Consider the following 22,407-nt stretch of genomic DNA (forward strand, 5'->3'; position numbering starts at 1 on the left):
AGTGATGACCTACCGTTGGCACCATCTTTGGAAAAGCCCATCGAGTCCACTCCTCAAGAAGTTAATGCTTGTAAGGAAAAGGTCACGTTCACAAATGACGATATTTTGCTAGGTGACACTCCTCATAACCGCCCATTGTACATGGTTGGCTATATGCGCGATGAAAGGGTAAATCAGATTTTGGTTGATGGAGGATCCTCAGTGAACATTTTGCCAATCCACACTGTGAAAGAACTTGGTATTCCCATGAACGAACTCTCAGAAAGTCGTGTGATGATCCAAGGATTCAACCAAGAGGGGCAAAAAGCCATAGGCGCGATCAGGCTAGGAATCACTATTGAAGATATGCAATCAAGTGCATGGCTGCATGTGATCGACGCGAAAACTTCATACAATGTTTTGATTGAGAGGCCTTGGATACATGAGAATAAAGTTGTTCTATCTACCTACCATCAATGTTTAAAATACTACGAGGGTAAAGTCGAGAAGGCGGTAGTTGCTGATGATGAGCCATTCACCGAGGCTGAGTCACACTTTGCCGATGCAAAGTTCTACTTGAAGAACTGCATTGTGAAGGAGCTGAAAGTTGATGATGGTATGAAAAGCAAGAATGACGAACCCATAACTAAAAGAGTTGATATGACTATTGGTAAAACCAAAAGTGCTACTGAGGAGGTACCCGCCAACGTGAATAAATCTCATAAAGGGGGTATTGCGTCTTATGGAAAGAAAGTAAGTCCCGCGCTCCAATATGTCCCTAAAAGGAAGAAAGACGAGGGCGGATCACATAATCTCCGAACCAAGATGCTAAGGGAGTTAACTCTTCCGGTAAAACGAATTGAGGCAGTAAAGTTGTCCTCAAAGCCGCTTGCAGGGTTTGTAGCCTAAAATCGTTTGCAGAATGTGGCACTCCCTACAAAGCGAACAGATGAAGGTTTCGATCCTAATGCTTACAAGCTATTTGTGAAAGTTGGATACAATCCCAATGAGTTGTCAAAGTTAGGGAAGCTCCCATCAGAAGCTGCAATGAGGCAGCCACGTGAAGGTCTGGGATACAAGCAACCGTCACCAGTGCGCATCTCAATAAGAAGGGCGAGTAGAAATTATATCAGTATAGAAGATGAATCTGCCGCTTCTAACCGGCCTTCTGTCTTTGATCAGCTTGGAAAATCAACTGTGAAAACTTTTGTATTTGAGAGATTGGGTCCATTAAAGAAGGGGAATAAGTTCCAAAGAAATCATCGAAATACAAGAACACCTGCTTTACCCAAAATTCAGGAGATCTCTAAGGATTTCCAAAGTTTGGTTCCTTCCAGAATGAGGCGACAAACAAAACTGGTGGTTTCATGTGAAGAAGTACTGAAAGTAAAGCCATATACTGTGGTCTACACTAAGGAACATGACGAAGATGAAGAAAGTGTAGGTTCTTCGTATCATGTCACTGTACAAGGCGAGAATGGTGTTTCGTCTTCGATGGAAGATAATGCGGAATGGAGGATGTTTCGTCATGTTATCACATATCCTTCAATGATGGGGACCCTCAAGAAGATGAAGATGCAAAAGATGCTCCACCTGAACTTAAAGAAGGAGTGAAGACGACAGTTCATGCCTTAAAAGAAGTTAACCTTGGCACCTATGAGGAACCAAGACCCACCTACCTAAGTGCTTTACTAGAAGCTGATGAAGAGAGCACTTATATTGAGTTACTCAAAGAATTCAGGGATGTCTTTGCTTGGAGTTACAAAGAGATGCCTGGCTTGGACCCGAAAGTAGCAGTCCATCACCTTGTAGTCAAAAATGGTGCTCGCCCTGTTAAACAAGCTCAAAGGCGTGTTAGGCCAGACTTGGTTCCCCTGATTGAAACTGAAGTTAACAAACTCATTGAAGCTGGATTTATTCAGGAAGTTAAATACCCAACATGGGTTTCAAGTATTGTCCCTGTAAGGAAGAAGAATGGCCAGATTCGAGTATGCGTTGACTTTAGGGACCTCAATAATGCATGTCTCAAAGATGAATTCCCATTTCCTATTCCAGAGCTGATGATCGGTGCTACTACTGGTTACGAGGCAATGTCTTTCATGGACAGTTCGTCGAGCTATAACCAAATTCGCATGGCACCAAAAGATGAAGAGCTTACTGTATTTTGCACCCCAAGGGTATTTATTGATACAAGGTAATGCCTTTTGGCTTGAAGAATGCTGGTGCTACTTACCAAAGGGCTATGCAGAATATTTTTGACGATCTTCTCCACAAGAATGTCGAATGCTATGTTGACGACTTGGTGGTGAAATCAAGAGAGAAGGGCGACCACATGAAAGACTTGAGGATGGTATTTGAATTGCTCCGGAGGTACCAACTTAGGATGAATCCGTTGAAATGTGCCTTTGGAGTTACTTCGGGAAAGTTCCTTGGTTTCATTGTCCGCCATCGAGGGATCGAAATTGATCAAGCCAAAGTGGATGCCATTTTGAAAATGCATGGGCCTCGAGATATCCATGAATTGAAAAGTCTGCAAGGAAAGCTAGCATACCTTAGAAGATTCATATCAAACCTGGCTGGGAGGTGCCAACCATTTAGTCACCTCATGAAGAAAGGCGTTCCTTTCAAGTGGGATCAAGCTTGTAGCAATGCCTTCGAAAGTATCAAAACCTACTTGATGAAGCCTCCAGTTTTAGCAGCTCCTATACCAGGAAAGCCATTGATACTATACATTGCGGCGCAGGAAAGGTCTGTTGGAGCACTGTTGGCCCAAGAAAATAGTGAGGGGAAAGAAAACTCTCTTTACTACTTGAGCAGGATGATGAAACCTAACGAGTTGAACTATTCGTCAATTGAAAAGTTGTGTTTGGCGCTAGTCTTCTCAATTCAAAAGTTGAAGCACTACTTTCAAGCTCATGTTGTCCGTCTTGTTTCTAAAGCAAATCCCATCAAGTCCGTGATGTCAAAACCTGTTCTTAGTGATCGACTAGCGAGATGGTACCTCCAATTTCAACAATTCAAGATTTTGTACATCCCTCAAAAGGTTGTAAAAGGACAAGCATTAGCAGACTTCTTGGCAGATCATCCGATACATGATGACTGAGAGCTAACTGATGAACTACCTGATGAGGACGCAATGGTCGTTGAAGTTCAACCTCCATGGAAGATGAACTTTGATGGTGCTGCGCATCGTGGGGGAACCAGGGCTGGCGTAGTATTTATCACTCCTCAAGGTGAAGTCTTGCCCTACTCCTTCACCTTGACACAACTCTGTTCCAACAATGTTGCTGAATATCAAACATTAATACTTGGGCTTGAAATGGCCGTTGACATGAAGCAATTGCAATTGCAAGTCTTTGGTGACTCCCAGTTAGTGGTCAATCAGCTTTTGGGTAGTTACGAGGTCAAAAGCCTGAACTACGCCCATATCATAATTACGCAAAAGCGATGTGACTATTCAGTATGTACTAAGGAAAGAAAATAAGAAGGCTGATGCTTTAGCTGCTCTTGCTTCATCATTAGCCCTGCCTGACCAAGCGCAAGTTACCGTCTGCCAAAAATGGGTAGTACCGCCGCCAAATGAGGTCGAAGGTGAAGAAAACGAACTCAAGCATCTTGTTGCTGTTTCTGAAGTTGAGAAAGAAGAATGGTGACAACCCATTATCGACTATTTATGCTATGGGATACTTCCAGAAAATGCGAGGAGAAGGACTGAAATCCGTTGTCGTGCACCTCGATTCCTTTACTATAAGGATACTCTATACAGAAGGTCGTTCGAAGGAGTACTCTTGCGATGCCTAGGAGAAGAAGAAGCTCTCCAAGCTTTGCAAGAGGCACATTATGGGGTATGTGGGTCACACCAGTCCGGACCAAAGCTCCACTTCCATATAAAAAGGATGGGATATTATTGGCCAACGATGGTAAAAGATTGGTTGGACTACGCTCGAAGATGCAAGGCTTGTCAATTCCATGTGAATTTTATTCATCAACCTCCTGAAGTGTTGCACCCGACTGTTGCATCCTGGCCATTTGACACTTCGGGATTGGATGTTGTTGGACCACTGCCAAAGTCCTCTGGTGGGCACCTATACATTTTGGCTGCAACTGACTACTTCTCAAAATGGGCTGAAGCTCTTGCTCTTAAGGAAGTAAAAAAGGAAAATGTTGCAAGTTTCATTCGAGTAAACATTATTTATCGCTTTGGCATTCCTCGTTACATAATAACGGATAATGGAAAGACATTCGATAGGAGGTTGATGAACAGGATTTGTGATCTCTTTGGCTTCAAGCAACGTAACTCTTCGATGTAAAATGCTGCCGCCAATGGTCTAGCTGAGGCATTTAACAAGACTCTATGCAACTTGTTAAAGAAAGTTGTCTCCAAATCCAAACGAGATTGGAATGACCGTATGGAAGAAGCTCTATGGGCATATAGAATGACTCATCGCACGCCAACATAGGCGACTCCTTATTCACTCGTTTATGGAGTCGAAGCCGTCTTGCCACTTGAGTGTCAAATACCTTTGTTACGACTGGCTATTCAAGAAGGAATCACTGATGAAGAAAATGCTCGACTTCGATTAGCAGAGTTGGAAGCTCTTGATGAAAAGAGATTGGAAGCTCAACAGAGTCTTGAATGTTATCAAGCTCGATTGTCTCGCGCCTTTAATAAAAGAGTTCGTCCGAGATCCTTTCAAGTAGGAGATCAAATCCTTGTCGTACGAAGACCTATAATTACTTCCCATAAACCTGTAGGGAAGTTCACTTCAAAATGGGATGAGCCATATGTCGTACAAGAAGCTTATTCAAGTAGGGCTTACAAAGCTGGTTGATGCAGATGGTATGAAAATCGACCCTATCAACGGCAAGTTTTTGAAGAAGTATTATCCATGAAGTTGCAAGTCATAATGCTCCTAGACGTACGAGCCTAAACTGTAAGTCATGATGCTCATCGACGTACGAGCCTAAACTGCAAGTCATGATGCTCCTCGATGCATGAGCCTAAACTGCATGTTGCTACACTCCTGGCCTGCAAGAGTATAAACTGTGTACGGCCCAAAAAAAAAGTCCGCTAGGTTGAAAATCTCGAAAGAGGTGGCCTAGGCAAAAGTTAGGACGTAAAAAAAAATCTACCCAGTCTGAACTACGGTATGACTTGATCCTCTTCACCGAGGTACGTAGGCAGCTTAGAGTTTCATTCTAAGTTCAATTGCATAAGTTCAAAAGATACATATTACCCCAATTGTTGTCCGAGTGAAGTATGGAGGAATGCAAAATCAAGCTGAAATGCCATCCTCTTGTTGAACTTTGATCTCATTTGATTTAAAAGGAGCAACCCTCCATGGTAAATTGATATCTTCAAGTCCGTTAGTAGTCAAGTTGAAGTCCCCAAGTTGAAATCTTCAACTCTGTCGGTCTTCAAGTTGAAGTCCTCAAATTCGCCGATTTTCGAGTTGAAATATTTAGGCCCTCCAAGTCTCAAAGTTGAAGTCTTCAAGTCCGTTGGTCTACAAGTTAAAGTCTTCAAATTCGCCGATCTTCAAGTTGAAATATTTAGGCCTTCCAAGTCTCAAAGTTGAAGTCTTCAAGTCCGCCGGTCTTCAAGTTAAAGTTTTCAAATTCGCCGATCTTCAAGTTGAAATATTTAGGCCCTCCAAGTCTCAAAGTTGAAGTCTTCAAGTTCGTCGGTCTTCAAGTTTCAGTCTTCTAATTCGCCGGTCTTAAAGTTGAAATATTTAAGCCCCCCAAGTTAAAGTCTTCAAGTTCATCGGTCATCAAGTTTCAGTCTTCAAATTCGCCGATCTTAAAGTTGAATTGTTTAAGCCCTCCGAATCTTCGAGTTGAAGTCTGCAAAGTCCGCCAAATCTTCAAAATTTTCCAAGTGTTCAAGTCGATGTCGTCTTCAAGTTGAAGATTTGTAACTTTCCAATCTTAAGGTGGACATATAAGTCCCTTTGCACCTTAAGTTGGCCTCTTCGTGGGTTTGTCCTTAAAAGGAACTATAACTTTCCAATCTTAAGGTGGACATATAAGTCCCTTCGCACCTTAAGTTGGCCTCTCCGTGGGTTTGTCCTTAAAAGGAACTATAACTTTCCAATCTTAAGGTGGACATATGAGTCCCTTTGCACCTTAAGTTGGTCTCTCCAAGAATCGGGCCATTTTGAGAGTCATCTCTCCAAGAATTGGGCCACATTGAGAGTAATCTCTCCAAGAATCGGGCCATTTTGAGAGTCATCTCTCCAAGAATTGGGCCACATTGAGAGTCATCTCTCCAAGAATCGGACCACATTGAGAGTAATCTCTCCAAGAATCGGGCTACATTAAGAGTAATCTCTCCAAGAATTGGGCCATTTTGAGAGTAATCTCTCCAAGAATTGGGCCATTTTGAGAGTAATCTCTCCAAGAATTTGGCCACATTGAGAGTAATCTCTCCAAGAATCGGGCCATTTTAAGAGTAACCTCTCCGATATTCGGGCAAGTATGAATACTCATCCCCTCACACTCCAAGATTGTCTTCTTCATGCGTGGATCATCTTGTTAAACAAAAACACACCCTTCTCGCTTGAACTACAAAAAAACGGACAACAAAACAAGAAAAGCACAAGTAAAGAAGAAGAAGAAATTACCTTCACGTTAATGCTTCCGAATCGTCAAAAGCTAGACTCAATATGGCTTGCACGCTACGAATTGATGTTCATAGAGGCTGAGCGTGCGGTATATATAGGCTTTGAAAGGGAAACCATGTACAAATTTTAGTCGATGTGGGGTCAATTGCACAAAAGCAGTAAGCTAACTCTTCCGTGTTCCAGTAGGACTTGGCTAGAGGTATTCGATTCGGATTAGGACATGAAAATCGCCGCGTGTGTGGAGTTATTGCAATTGGTCTATTGCTAAAAGACTATCCATGTGAAGGTTGGAAATCTTTTACTACTACGTGGCAAAGCTATCTGGAGAATTCAGGCATATTATTGGTGTACTTGCTGAAAGTAACTAAGTTGCATGCTCCATTTAATTGTTCCTGTGTACGTGAGGAAATGTACAAATTGTCCAAAAGCAAAAGGAAGAAAGGAAAGATTTTGGAATTCACTAAGCTAGGGAGAATTAAAATTGTGACAGGAAACTGATATTGCAATTTGACGCAAGAGCACGTATGACCATTTGATGTATACTCCAAGCCTTGCCTTCCAAATTTTATGAGTTTAAGCTCCGACAAGTCTTGAGGTAGGGGCATTTGTAGGCATGTAAATATTATTAGAATTAAATTTATTAAATAATTTGAACTATATTTTAAATTCAAGATATATTAGTCCAAATAAATATATGGGCTAATATAATTGAATTAATTATATAAGTCCAATATATATGGATTAAATAAATAAGTCTTAATCCATTGGGCTAGCCCATTTAATTGGGCTAAAGTGACGAGCCCACTTCATTAGGCCCAAAATGTCATCTTCCTAAAAGCCCAATTTGGTGCCACGTGCTAAATGACGTGGCGCGCCAAGTCAAATGAAAGAGCCAATAGGATCATGTCACGTGTCAAAATGACAAGGCATTCCAAGTCACACTAAAAAAAGCCAATGGAATCGTGCCACGTGTGCAAGTGACATGTTCTGTCCAATCAAATGCGGCCATGTCACACTTCAATTTGATTGGTCGGAAAGAGTTTGTTCTTATCACAACTCTTCCCTTCCACAACTATAAATAGGGGTTTTCATAACTCAGAAAAGACACCAGAAGTTATAACAAGAAGCAAGAAAGAGCTCGTGGATCAAACGCTGCAAATTCCTCCACAAGTTTCAAGCTTCAAGTTCAAGTTCAAGAAATCAAGTGCAAGTTCAAGAACGAAGAACAAATCAAGGTCAAGTTCAAGCAATCAAGCTCAAGCTCAAGAACAAGATCATCGTTCGAGGCAACAAATACATATTCAAGATCAAGCTCAAAGGCCCTTGAATTTATTTACTATTGAAAAGTAGAATCAGAGGATTTATAGAGATTGTAACACTCAAATATTCGAAATAAAATACTACGATTGTTGCGATATTTTTCGGTCTTGATTTTATTTTCTCGACACAAATCTATTGTCTACAGGCATGTCGCCATATAAATTGGTATTTGAGAAAGCGTGTCAGTTACCCGTGGAGTTAGAGCATAGAGCTTTATGGGCACTACGACAATTGAATCTCGATATGGAAGCTGTGGGGTACAAATAGAGTCACAGAGTTGCACGAGCTGGATGAGTTTTGTTACCATGCTTTTGAGAGCACAAAGTTATACAAGGAGAGAATGAAAATGATTCATGACAAGAATATTGTGGAGTGCAATTTTAAACTTGGAGATTTGGTATTGTTGTGTAATTCATGACTGAAATTGTACCCCGGCAAGTTGAAGTCAAGATGGTCAGGACCATTTCGTGTACTAGAGATACATCCTATGGGAGCAGTTGTAATTGGGTCGGAAAATGGAGCACACAAGTTCACATTTATTGGGAAAAAGTTGAAATATTACCTTGGCATTGGCAACGAGATCGTGAGTAACTGCATCGTGCCGCAACATTAAATCAGACACTTGTTGGGAGGCAACCCAATTTTTTATTGCTTTCGGTAGATTTTTTTGTTTTTGTTAGAGAAGTGTTTCAACAATTTTGTGTAGTTGTGTGTGTCATATAATTGCAGGTTGGTGTTGGCACAGTCATTTAACATGGTGGACAATGGCTAGGGATTAATGGCATAGCCTAAGTTCTCATAAATAATAATAATAATAATAATAAAAGTAGTAGAAGCAGAGTTCAGCGCCCAACTGGGCACCTGGCGTGAACCAAAACGCAAAGGGCAGAAATAGAGAAGCACAAGCATGCCCTCTTCAGCACCAGGCACATTTCAAAGCGCTAAGGCCGCCCAGGTAAGTACCCTTCCCTTTACCCGCGACCTGAACCGACCCCGTTTCCCCTTCACCTCCTGACCCATTTTCCCACCTATAATAAAACACCCCACCATATAAAACCCAACCGAACCTACCACACCACTCTAACTAAAATCACACCCCACGTAATAAAAAACCCAAATCCCTCCCTGCCTAGATCTCTCTCTCTCTCCCCGGTTTTCCCTCATACCCATCTCTCTCTCGCTCGTCTCTCTAGTGCTGCACAGAGAAGTTACTTCTTCTCTTTTCTTTTCATTTTCTTGGTATTCACTTGGTGACACCTCCCTACTCCCCCTGCCCACTATCGATTTCCCATATCCCAAACCCCCAAGACTTGATGTTGATATATGATTTGTTTGTGACTTTTGTGCAACAATTGCCATGCAATGGTTGAGTTGGTAATTGACTAAGCGATGGAAAACTATCAGTCCCACCACCTTGTTTACTTGGGAGGGTACAACATGAGCCACATTGTGTGAAAACCTTGAGTGTCAGTGTTGCGCACCAAATGTTCGACAAAATTCTTGAAGTCTTTGATTGCCGGTGAATTCTGAGTAACCGAGCATTATTTGTTGGTGCTATGGTATGAGTGTGGGGTATTAGGGAGTGATGTTGTGCACGAAGGTCATATGTGTGTGCCTATCTGATTTGCACCAGTAATGTACAGTATTCTTTGTTTTTCTTTTTAGGTATTTCATAGAATTGTAGTGTATAATAATTGCTTGTATAATGAATCAGGGCCAACAATGCTATGATAGAATTATTTTAAAGCTCCTAGCGTAGAGAGATGCATTATATTGTATGTGATCAAGTTATATGCTACATGCTGACGTTGTTGGTTGCTAAGGGGAAATCTTGAGTACCCGAAGCATTGCTTGAATCTTAAGTGTGTGGTCGTCCCAATCCTACCTTTTGTCTATAGAGGATCTTTGAAGTTCTAACTAATGCGGCATTTGTTATTTACAGGTTTCGGTACTAATGACTCGTGAAGGTTTGAAAAAGGCAAAGGCAACTGCAAAGCCTTCTACTACTGCCCCATCCACAAAGAAGCGCAAACACAGTGAGGTTGCTTCAAGCAAATCAGGGAAAGGCAATCAAGTGGCTGATCCTTCTACCAGGCAGCCACGTGTGCCTCGTCCAGCCCTACAGGTAGATAGAAATGATGCAAAAAGATGGTACCACTCCTTTGTACCATACGAGCGGTATATCTCGGAGATGGGCATCAATACCACAACTTTGGAGCAGCATTTTCCTACTATTCTGGACCGGATAAAGGAGTTGAAGCTGCACCATTTTTTAGAAAGTCCCGGGCCAGCTAATTTGAGCATGGTGAAAGAATTATATGCTAATTGGAATTTTCAGAAGAATGAATCCTATGTGCGAGGTGTGTGGATCAACTTGCAAGCTCAAGCGCTATGTGATTTTTTGGGGGCTCTAAACCATGATCCGCGAATTTTTTAAAAGTTCGTGCGCAGTCCAGATTACCCAGCGATCCGTTAGACATTATGTGGGGTGAACTCGATGGCGAAGTCGATTCGTTCACAATGAAATGACACCCACAAGGAGATGAGCCAGACTGGATTCAACAAAACAACTAAGGTTGGCAGAACTTTGTTCTTGCTTGTATTATGTTGGGTGAGCATACTTCAGGTTGCACAAGAGCGAGGGTTCGTTTGATCTATTTTCTGATGATGGAGAAACCTATCAATATTGGTTAGTTAATGCCCATTGAGATGACTCGCACCAGATTCCAGAATGACTGCAGGAGGTTCTTTTATGGGAACCTATTAACACAGAGGTTGCCGCAGGGGGGGGTGCCGGTTTATGAGGAAGCTGATGAGATTGTGCTTGCACCGGCCGAGTTTCTAGATATATTGGCGATACCACCAAAGAATGGTCCAAAGTTGAGCATTGTTTCCAGACAAGAACGGGATGTCAATTTGCAAAGTCACATGTATGGTATGATGAGTCTGCTTTTGCAAAAGGTGGGGGTGACAGAGTCAGATAAGCAGAAACTGAACCAGGATTGTCTATTATTGGGGTCGACCAATAAGCTATTGGGATTATCATCGGGTAGCCCGCTCCACTCTTTTGATGATCGGAACACTACTCCACCATCTCCTGGTAGGGCAAGGCTGTGAGAAGGTTGATAAGCTATTAGCCATTGCGAGAGATGCTGCGGACAACACCACAGGTGGTTCGAGGTCTTGTGGATCGGGGCAGGCTCGAAGATTGGTAGATGAGGAGTTCGATGGAGAGGGATCAGAGTACGACCCGAGTGCATCCGCTTAGCCAGGGAGTTCCTTCTTTCCACCCTCATACTTGATATCTTTTTTATGTGCAGTGTCAGCACTTTTTAAGTGTAGGGTAGGAAATTTCCTTGGATGAGTAGTAGTAGTATGTTAGTACTAGTAGTAATGTAACTTCTTATTTTAGATTCTAGCTTCTTAATTTTATTTGCTTAGTTAATAGAATTAGTAATGTAGTACAATAGAATTAGTTTTAGTAGTTTAATTCGAAAAAAATAGAAAAAATATATCTCAAAATTAAAAAAAATGCAGAAAAAGTAAACTTTTTCCGATGATGGATCTATTGAATAGCTTTCTTGAGGGATTAAGGTCCAATAAAAATATTCTAAAAATATTTTTATTTTTATTTTTAGTTAGTCATAGGTAGATAATAAGCCCCTTTGGTTTTTCTTTAGGTATCAGTTCTTTTCCAAGGGATGTAACTTGAACCGGATATATTTTTTTTTTTTATTGTTAGAAAATCGAGGGAAGAAAACTTGAGTGTGCTATATGCCTTTTGACCTGTTTGATGCTAGCATAGTTAGGCCTTAGCATGAGAATTACTTTCCCAACGTGTTTTAGTGAAAATTGATGTCGTAAAAGATTGAATAGCTTGTCTATGATGCTTTCTCTCAATCACTTGATTCATTGTTCATTGCTTTATTGCTTAATGCTTCTCGAATTTGTGATTACTTGCCTAAACTTGAGAGTTGGAATGGAACCGTCCCGACTGGGTTCATGTGCATTGTCTGATGTGAAGTTCTGATTACATTCTGTGCTATCTTGTGTTTGTCTAGAACTTGCCCTGTGTGTTAGTCGAAGCAAAATAAGTAAGCTTTGTGAGTCTAGGAGATGATGCAAGCATTTATTTGATTGTCCATTGAGCTATTATGCCACCATAAATAAAATTATCATTATATGGCTCATTTGAGCCTATAAGTTTTTTCTTTGGTACCTACATTATAAGCCGACTCCCATTTTATTCTTAATTTAATATTTTCGAACATTTACCTCCAAAAATACTTAAGTCGCTATAAGAGTAAGGTGAGAGTAGTAGCTTTTAAGTGGAACCATAAAAAAGCTAAAATGGTGCATGTATGTTTGAAAGATCATTAGCGGGGCAACCTAAATATGAAAAGTGTTAAAAAAAAAGAGGAAAAAAATTAAAGAAAATACAAAAAGAGAAGAGAAATGGAAAACAAAAAATACAGCGCCTATTCTTTTTAATTCAGATTAGTAAGTGTATAGATGTGCTTAAAGAAAAATACCAAATTGTATATGGTTTCGTGACATTGCTTGAATTAGTCATGAAGAGTGTGTATTTGAAAGTTAAGTGTAGTTTATTAAAGTGTGTAGGAGGGTTAGTCACTATACTCAAAATATAGCCTACACGTTCCTTAGCCTACATTACAACCCGTAAAGACCTAATCTATCTTAGACTGTGCAAGCTTAGATTGATGGAGATATACACTACGGGCAAGCCTATGGTACAACCACAAAATGCACATGAATTTCTTTGTGAGAGTGAGTGGTTCTTTGTTCATATATATGATGTCCTTAAATTATATTCGAATGCATAATTGAATGTGTGGACGAAATACCCTCTTATCCTTTAGTGAGACACATGATTCCATGACGGATAGGTGACGTTATTAAACATTTCTTGATGAGTGGGTGCACGAGTTGAGAGTTCTTATTGGCGACGAATCGGTCTTTGAGGTTGGGTGGTTATGGGAAGCTTATTTGAGCATTTTAAATTTGTCACTAATATTCAGGCATGAGAAAGTTGAGAAAGGTATAAATGCGTATGTAAGGGCTTAATTGTTGGTATAAACCAGAGTCATAGGTTTAGTGTGTCGAATTGCCAAATGTTTGATGGTAGGCTAGAAATACGATTTTTTGGCCATTTTGCAATTATTATTTGCTATACTTTAATTATATTTGAGCTGAAAAATGGGTAATTTATATTCATTACGTATTTTTGTTGTGTAGGTTGAGAATCCGGGCTAAGACAAGTTTTTGGAGCTAAAAAGGAATAAAAGAGAACTTTGAAGCCTGAGTAAAAGATCGAGAGTTAATCCGTAATCGAGCTCGGGGTTAAGGACCGGGTACACATAAGAAATAGAAAAAAAATATGAAGCTTAAAACTTCTATCCCTCTGAAAAGTGGGACTAATACGTCACATGTTATGCCTTGGCAAACGAGAGAATAAGCCATTTTAGCTTCCGGAGAGAATAAACAAGGCAACAGGAACATTTGGTCTAACATCTGAATCTTTTCATTGTCACGTCGTGTGCCGCGACGTGAGCCGCGTCCACGTCGCGACATGCTAATTTCGGTTTTGTTAAATTCTATTTCGCCTCAGTAAGAGTATTTCGGTCAAAGAGTATTTTGTACACGGTATAAATATTTTCTAAATACAATTTTAAAGGGGGATTCGACATAGGAGAGTTTTGGGGGAGGCAACTAAGGCAATAAGCCACAAGAATTCATTAAGATTTCAACCAATGATCGGTACAATACGGGAATTTGTATTGAATCATTAGCATTGATGTTTTCTATATTTTTAAACCTTATTGAGATGACTTTTTCCATTTATATGGAGTAATTTCCATTAGGGAGTTGACAAATACGGTGTTTTGATAACTTGATTAGGGATTGGATTCTTGATAATTGTGAGAATTAATTGATGGAGTTTTAATTCGTATTGTGAAGTTATTTTTTATTTTGCTTAATCAAAAGAGGAGCTTAATATTGAATTTCTTTACATCTTATGCTATAGTTTAAATTCGTGATTCAAATAGGTAATCGAAAAAGTTTCTTGAATTGTTAATCAAACTAGAAAATAGGGAAATATTCACGAGAAGTTACTCTTTAAACCATAACCATCATTTTATTCGTTGCAATTATTTATCGTACTTCAATTGGACTCTGATTATTATTGACGATGGAGTACAACCAGCATAAGAAAACAGTTGAAGAGTTAGCAGCTGAATATTATCACAAGTCTGCTATTTGTTTTAAATGCAGTGGAAATCATCTATGGGTTGACATTCAAGAAGGTAAGTATTCTTTATATGGTTCATCTTTTGAAGAGTCTTACGTTGTTTCTAGTTCGTGCAAGTATGAGGTTTCATACGGGTATAATCTGAACTCTGAATGGAATGAATACCCTTATTACAACTGGAGTAAACGTGAAGTGAGACAACCACCTCAAAAGAAGAATGGTAGTTTATAAGAGTTTATGTATAAGTTCATGAATAGTGTTGAAGAAAGATTTATATAAAATCAAGAAAGACTTATACAAAATGCTGAAGACATTAAGAACCTAACAACGCAAGTGAGTCCAATAATATGTATACTCTCCGAATGCTCACTGCATTGTGATAGTAAGTATATGGAAGAGATACTCTGTGAGAATGCGTCTACCCAAGAGGATGAACATCTACAGAGAAAGGTTTCCACTCTGTAAGAGGAATCTGATTTAATTGAGATGAGGCTTTGGTTGATTGTGAATCAATTGAAGAAGAGTTCAACCCCCATCCACCTTTTCATATTTATAACCTTTAGTAGAAGAGAATGTGAAATAAAGGATTTTGGACATAGCAGAGGAATATTCTCATAACCTTTCTTCTTTGTTTCTTATTCTAACATTGATCATGTGGATTTTATTTTTACGAATTTATAGGAAGATGCATGGAGTGATCATGTGAAAGACTGCAGGAACAAATTGAGGATCATCCTACAAGAATAATTCAATGCTCAAAATGAGGTCAAGTAAGAAAGAAAAGAGCGGGTCTTACAGATATCCTTAGAACACTTTGTCCTAGTGAGCTCCATGAAGAATCCCAAAGAGCAGAAACATGGAATGAATTCAAAATTAGGGGTTGAGTTCATAAGTTCTCGAAAACAAGAAAAATTCAGGGGAGTTTTCTTTATCTCTTAATTTTAATTTGTTTGTCATAGGGACATGCCACAATTTAAAGTGTGGGGTGGAAAATGTAAATATGTATTTATTTTTTTTTTGTGTGTTTTTCGTCATTATTGTAGAAAATTAAAAAAAATTAGACTCCTCCCAACAATAGATTTCCTCGATTGTTTTCTTAATGGATTAAAGTCGAAACAAAAAAGTAAAAAAGAAATTTAAAAATTTTGAAAACTCAAAAATATGTCTTTTATTTTTTTTCTTAGCTAGTGTAACAACCCCCCTTGGTTTTTCTTTGAACCACGATTCTTTTCCAAGGGTTTTTACTTGAATCAGGTGTAGTTTGTTTTTCTTTTGTAGGAATAAAGAGAATTTTGTTTCGTTGTACTTATTGGAGACAATCTTTCTCAACTTGTTGTGCATTGAGAGCAATGAGTGCCTTAGTTATGATGCCTAGGCTCAGTTCTTGGCGAGTGTATAAGTACCTTAATTTATTTGATCTTGACCGTGCTTAACTGCTCTAACTTGAGAGTCGGGATAGATCCGATCCTATGTGAGTTATGTGCCAATGTGTGAGTGAGGTTTTTGTTGATATTCTCTGCATGTCAGTTGATGTCTAGAATTTGCCCCGTGTGCCTGCAAAATGAAACAGAAGTTTTGTTCAGTGTAGGAAGTGATATAGACATTTCTTTGTTTAGCCAATTATATGTTTGTGACCCGCCTAATTATTGTGTATCCTAGTTATCCCTTTTGAGCATGTAATCCTATTTTCTTTGGGAACCACACTATAAGCCTGACCCGTTTGTTGAATTAACCATTTATTTGAATCTTTTTGCCTCTCTTGAGCACTTGAAATATTTATGAGCTTGTTAAAAGCTAAATGGAGGTATGGTTGGGTTTTTGAGTGGAACTGAAAAAAATGGAGAAAGGTGCACTGTTTAAAAATAGTGAGAGCCACTCGAGGGGAATTAGAAAAAGAAGGAAAGCTGTTTGAAAAAAAAAGAAATCAAAACATTGATATGAAAAAAAAAGAGTTTGTATATGTATTAGAAAAAAATTGATTTATTGCCAGTGGTAGTTCTCATCTTTTTTGTGCTTAAAGAAATTACGAGCTTGATGTTATTTTGTGAAGGTTGGGGAGTGGTTCAACACAAGTGCGTGATTGAATTTGTGAAATTATATGTATTAAAGTGTTCAAGAAGATGTAATCACTATAACCAAATGTCCTACCCGTCGCGCAACCTACATTATAATCAATTAAAGTCCTACTCAATCTTTGACTGAATAAGCTCAATTAGTATAGTATTACACTACGGGCAAGCCTATGATGCATCTTTTGTAGTATATGAATTTTAATTCTGAGAGTGAGTAAATTCTTTCTATTTTGAGTTCTTAATTATTCTTAAACTTTATTATTTGTTGAACTTGCCACGACCCAAAATTCACTATAGGTCGTGATGGTGCCTAACACCGCCGGAAAGCCAACGGTGATTGATCAACTTAATTACTCCTTTTTATTGCTTTGAAATCATAATTCCCATTAATTAAGTAGTATAAAAGATGGTACTCATAGAAAACCTGAGACTTTATTTTCCAATTCTTGTATAAACTATAAATTTCAAGGTGATATGATAATAATTACGTGAACTACAATAATGAATAACCAGTAGGAACCCCAAAATCTGGTGTCACAAGTGCATGAGCATCTACTAAAGAGTACAATAATAATAACACATCCGTCTGGAATACAAGTTAGATATGAGAATATAAATAACTCTTATGGAGACTCTGTATGCTGCGGATTGTAACATGGAATGTAGCTCACCGTAAAGTCCCCGCAATAGTCGCGCCTTTGCGCCCAGGGACCACCAGAAACATATATATACATGCAAAATAAGTGCAACAAGTGTAGCGTGAGTACGTAAATCAACGCGTACCCACTAAGTATATAGCCTAACCCCATAGAAGTAGTAACGATGGGTCGACATTGACATTTACTAGAGGTCCAATAAGACAGATACAGTAAGGAGTAAACAAATATGGGGCAGAGCAGATAAACAGTATGAACAAATATAAATACGAGGTACAATCCTCCTCTGAACGGTAAACTCAAGCTCTCACTAACCAGTTTCCTCCTCAACTGGAGTATATATATAATGGACCTCACAAGATAGTTCGTCACAACTCAAATGAGTAAAAACACACGGATACGCTGGTTTCTTGTCAAATATTACGCATGACGCTACTGAGGCGAACGTCCTGATTCCATAATAATGTGTTATAGAAATACCGCGGCGAATGGCCCGATCAACAACAGTATTTTATAGAAATGTCGTGGCAAACGGTCCGATCCCATCATAATGTGTGCACTACTGAGGGTCGCATGACACGAACCATAGATGAATCTATTATGCTGTCGAGGCGAACGACCCACTCCCATAAGAGTGTGCTACATAATCCTGCCGAGGCGAACGATCCGATCCGATTAGAATAAGAAGCTTTAACGGGTCCTTGATCCCACTCATGAATAAACGTGTGGGTTATGAATTTTAAGAAAAACCTTTCGATAAACGCATAGCGCGGGAGAACTTCGTAAGAGGAGCACAATTATTCTGCGACTAATCATGAAGCTCGTCAAATCTCTACAATATCAAGTATATCACTCTATGCAAGTCTAATCTCAAGTTTTAACATAAATAAAGGAATTTAATAGGCAATGGACCACTCAAATAGTACATTTATAGCATGGGGAGGGGGGGAACATAAGTCTACCTGGACATAACATGAATCTAGCTACATACGGACTCCGTTACCTCGTGTGTACGTAGCGCCCGCAACAAGTAGCACATATCAAATACATCACCTAGGGGTAGTTTCCCCCTCACATGGTTAGACAGGAGACTTACCTTGCTCCGAAGTTCCATAACTGGCTCCAATGCCACTCCAACACCTCAAATCGATGCTCATAGCTCCAAAACTAGTCAAATAATGTGAGAACTAATAAAAATATACTCTAATACTCATAATAAATCAATTCATAACAATTCCTAATTCCGCTCGAAAAGTCAATAAAGTTAACCCACGAGCTGGCGTGCTGGGATTTCGAAAATATTCGAAGATAAACTTTACCCATAACACCACAAACTCAAACATATAATTTATTCCAAATTACACGTCCAATTTCGTGATCAAAATCCAAAAATACCAATTTCTAGGTTTTCTACCAAAATCCCAAATTTCTACTAATTTCCATGTTTAGATCCACATATAATCGATGTATTTCACTAACATTATGTGGGAATTACTTACCTTGCAATGGTTGATGAAAATATCCCCTTGAAGCTCTCCAAAATCACCCAATCCAATAGAAAATAAAAGAAAATGGGTCAAATCCCGTATAAAAATCAAGTCTGTCCAGTCCTGTCCTTCTTCGCGATCACGGGAACATCTTCGTGATCGCGAAGGCTAAAAATCACTGCCTCCAAAATTGCTCTACGTGTTTGCGACCAAAGGGCCTTGTTCGTGAAGCCTTCTGACCCCTACCCTTTGCGTTCGCAGTCCACGAGCCGCGTTCACAAAGGCTTAACGCCTGGCAGGCCCCAGCTCCCCTTCCTCTTTACGTTGGCGACCGCAACTCGTGTATGCGTAGGCTTTCCCAGCCTCTGCTCTGTGTTCGCCTCTCCTCCATCGCATTTGCGATGGGAAAAGTCCCAATAGCCCCCAAAATCTTTCGCGAACACATGAGACCCTTCACATTCGCGAAGAAGGAAACCAGACACCAACAACAACAATGACAAAACAAGGAGAATTGATCCGAAACTCACCCGAGGCCCAAAGGACCCCGTCCAATCATACCAACCATTCCCAAAACATGATGCAAACTTTCTCGAGGCCTCAAATCATGCCAAAAAACATCCAATATATGAATCGACAATCAAAATCCTTCTTTAAACTTTCAAACTTCCAAACTTTGACGAATGCATCCGAATCATATCAAAACATTCCGGAATGACGTCAAACTTCACGCACAAGTCACAAATCACGATACGAACCTATTCCAAAACTCGAAACCCCAAAACGACATCGATAACACGAATGTCCACCTCAAACCAAACTTAGGAAATTCTAAAATATTCAAAATGCCAACTTTCCACAATAAGCACCGAAATGCTCATGGGCGACCCGATAATCAACTCGAGCATAAGCCCAAGTCCGAAATCATCATATGAACCTATTAGAACCTTCACATCCCGATTCCGAGGTCATTTACTCAAAATTCAAATCTTAGTAAATTCTTCCAACTTATAGCTTCCGAAATTAGAATTTTCCATCCGAATCACCTCTGAACTTCCCGAAATTCAATTTCGACCATACGTACAAGTCATAAAATATGAAGTGAAGCTACCCGAGGCCTCAAACCGCCGAACGACGCTCTAGAGCTCAAAATGACCGGTTAGGTTGTTACATTCTCCCCCACTTAAACATACGTTTGTCCTCGAACGTGCCAAGAACTGTTCTGGAGTTGTCCAAAATCATTGTTTAACACCTCATGCACTTACTCGTGCCACCACAACCAAGTTGAGAACATTATTTTGAAACAGATTGAATCCTCCCTTTTTATTTAGCCAATAAGCCTTAGAACCAAACTCCAACCTCCGAATTCATGCACCCATGTTGACATCACGCAATGCACCGCAAAACTCACTTACCCAAGGCAACCTCCTCCAAGCACAACGACTGCAAATTAACTAACCCGACATCCGTAGTATACCTCATAACATATATAAGCCATGTTTAATTCCTCACAATACTATAACGATGAAAGATATGCGTCTTCTACTCAACAAGAACCATTACCTCATTCTAAATTGAATAGTGATAGTTTTTCTTTAATATACCTTACACAAATCTGATTGCACTGATTTCAGGTCAAATAACCTCGTCTGACCCAGTACAAGCTGCTTAGGCAATAAGCCACCTCAAACACTAACCAGGATCTCATATGACGCCATCAATGCGCCAACAAGATACAAACTCGAATGTGATACATAAGGAAAAAAGAACTACCCGACCTGCATAACGAATAAAACGGTCGAACAGATGCTATGAACCATTGAGAGACAAAATACACAAGAATAGATATAGGGAACCGTACTCAATACCTCACTGTTGCGGCGTGCAACCCAATCCACACATGATACCATTGCGGCGTGTAACCCGATCTAAACAACATACCCATGGCGGCATGCCACCCGATCCACACATAACAATGAATAAGGGAATACCCATCAAGCCATAATGCTTATACCTACGAAACACCTGAATATCGGTTATATGCACGCCAAGTGCGAAAATATAACCCTGGGGAGACGGGTAGCGCCCTATGCTACAAAACTCAAACACGACTAAGGTGCAACAACGGCAAGCTCCATAGGACCACAATACACGTACGAATAGTTAAGCTATCTCATAAACCACATGGCATAATATAGTAATACATATGTTAGCTGATGACAGGAATAACATCCAACACCCGAAGACTCCTCCATAACCAATACTATGTTGAATGAACACATCCGACCTGGTGTAAATCTAATAGCGAACCTCAAGATGATTCCGCTTATCCTATACTGGGCTAATAACCTTTCAAGGATCCACAATAACCTTATTAATGACACATTAGAGCAGCCGTCAAATCTGGAACAAACTCACAGTCTGCAACCAAAGAAATAGAGTGCCTCTTAGTAATAATCTCTCCCCTTTGCGACCGTATCGAAATCTCCATACCTGATTTAAGTCTCTAACAATCGAATGACTAACACGTCATACTTATACGATCTTCACGTGGGATACACTTCCAAAACCTTCCGAACCAGGTAGTAAATCTTAACATTAATAGCCATGGACCATGCTATTTCTATAATACTGGCCAGGCATCCGCATTTCAATACCCAACACTCCTACCACAACACAGACCACCCTCAGGCTGCCCAAAAATAGTGCCAGCATACTCTGAACATCTAAAATCCTCCCCCAATCCTCCGAGCTCGCGACATTCTTATCAAAATAAAACTGCAACATTGATCCTCAACTTTCATTAACCCTTGCACCAGGCAACTGAATTTCCCCTGACTGAAGTAGATACAAACCTCAAGTTGCGATCTAAACTGCATAATTCCTCCGGGATTCATTTACACGTAGCAAGGCCATTTGAATCAAGCACCTCCCAAATCGATTAAATTATGGTGGTTGTCAAGCCCGCACGCACAACCACAAACCACATGTATGACTGAACATGCCGAAGGAACCGATCATTGCCACAATCATGCTGATTTAACCATTACTAACCGAACCAACTTCTTCCAATTTACTCTTGTCTTGCCTTAGAAATAACAATAGCTCCATTCAAATGCATAACGAACTCATCCCGCACTCATCCCGAGTGACCCAAATCATGAGACCACATCGTCTCAACACCCATAAACCATCTCACACCCTTTTCAGGCGCACAATAGCATCTCCAACTGGTACACCCATTCTGCAACACCTTCAGCGAATCCGAAACTATTTCTTCCATTTCTCCAATACTCCCTTGCAGACCCGATGATAACATAGAAAATTCCCCAAGTATTCTTCTCACTCTGCTGCAAAATCTCGGTCTTCAGCCACACAACGAACCCAAAATCCTTAGACACCGCCCTTACATCCTTGAACCCATTAGAACCACTATGGGAAGTCGCCCACTCTAACCTGGTCCCAAATATAATCAAGCTCCATCGGTCTATTAGCGCAAGAACACTCCCAAAGAAGCAACCATAAGAATTCTTTTCCTTTTACATCACATCCACAAGAAGCACAAACTTTGAGTCTTCTCAAAACCTGCACATGAACCGATAAGGCGAAATATAGAACACATTCATCAAGTCCTTTGCTCGAATAACCTCTGATGTTATTTTTCTTAGTCATAAATGATCCATCAATGCACCGATAACCAGAAACCGCACAAGCAACCAACCACACGATCCAATCATAGACGGTAGGCTCCCCCATTTAGCTTTAAGCTACCATCACATAATGTAGAATCCACAAAGATTCCTCCTTCTCAATTACCATGATCTCGCACTGTCAACCCGCTAGATTTCTTGTAGTTTCTTGTTAAACTTTTCATGAACATTCTGAATTATCATCCACAATCGCATATTTGACTTTCTATCGGGTATTAAGTAGAATTCTTTGTATAAATTTTATCAAAATCACGCAACCGCTAACCTGCTCACAAGAGATAACCCACCT

At 39.9% G+C, this 22,407-nt stretch overlaps 1 long non-coding RNA gene across 3 annotated transcripts; it reads left to right on the plus strand.

The window, feature by feature from the left end:
• Nucleotides 1–8,702: 8,702 nt before the first annotated feature.
• On the plus strand, nucleotides 8,703–15,210 carry LOC107788764 (uncharacterized). 3 transcript variants are annotated; one of them, XR_001648686.2, is made up of 3 exons: nucleotides 8,777–9,562; nucleotides 9,868–14,251; nucleotides 14,878–15,210. It is a non-coding gene; the product is annotated as an uncharacterized LOC107788764 (long non-coding RNA). The 3 variants fall into 3 exon arrangements; XR_012708363.1 differs by having other exon boundaries at nucleotides 8,703–9,562; nucleotides 9,868–15,210; XR_001648685.2 differs by having other exon boundaries at nucleotides 8,703–9,557; nucleotides 9,868–15,210.
• The last annotated feature ends 7,197 nt before the right edge of the window (nucleotides 15,211–22,407 follow it).

The sequence above is a fragment of the Nicotiana tabacum genome, chromosome 1, assembly GCF_000715075.1.
Source record: "Nicotiana tabacum cultivar K326 chromosome 1, ASM71507v2, whole genome shotgun sequence".
NCBI classification, from domain to species: domain Eukaryota; kingdom Viridiplantae; phylum Streptophyta; class Magnoliopsida; order Solanales; family Solanaceae; genus Nicotiana; species Nicotiana tabacum.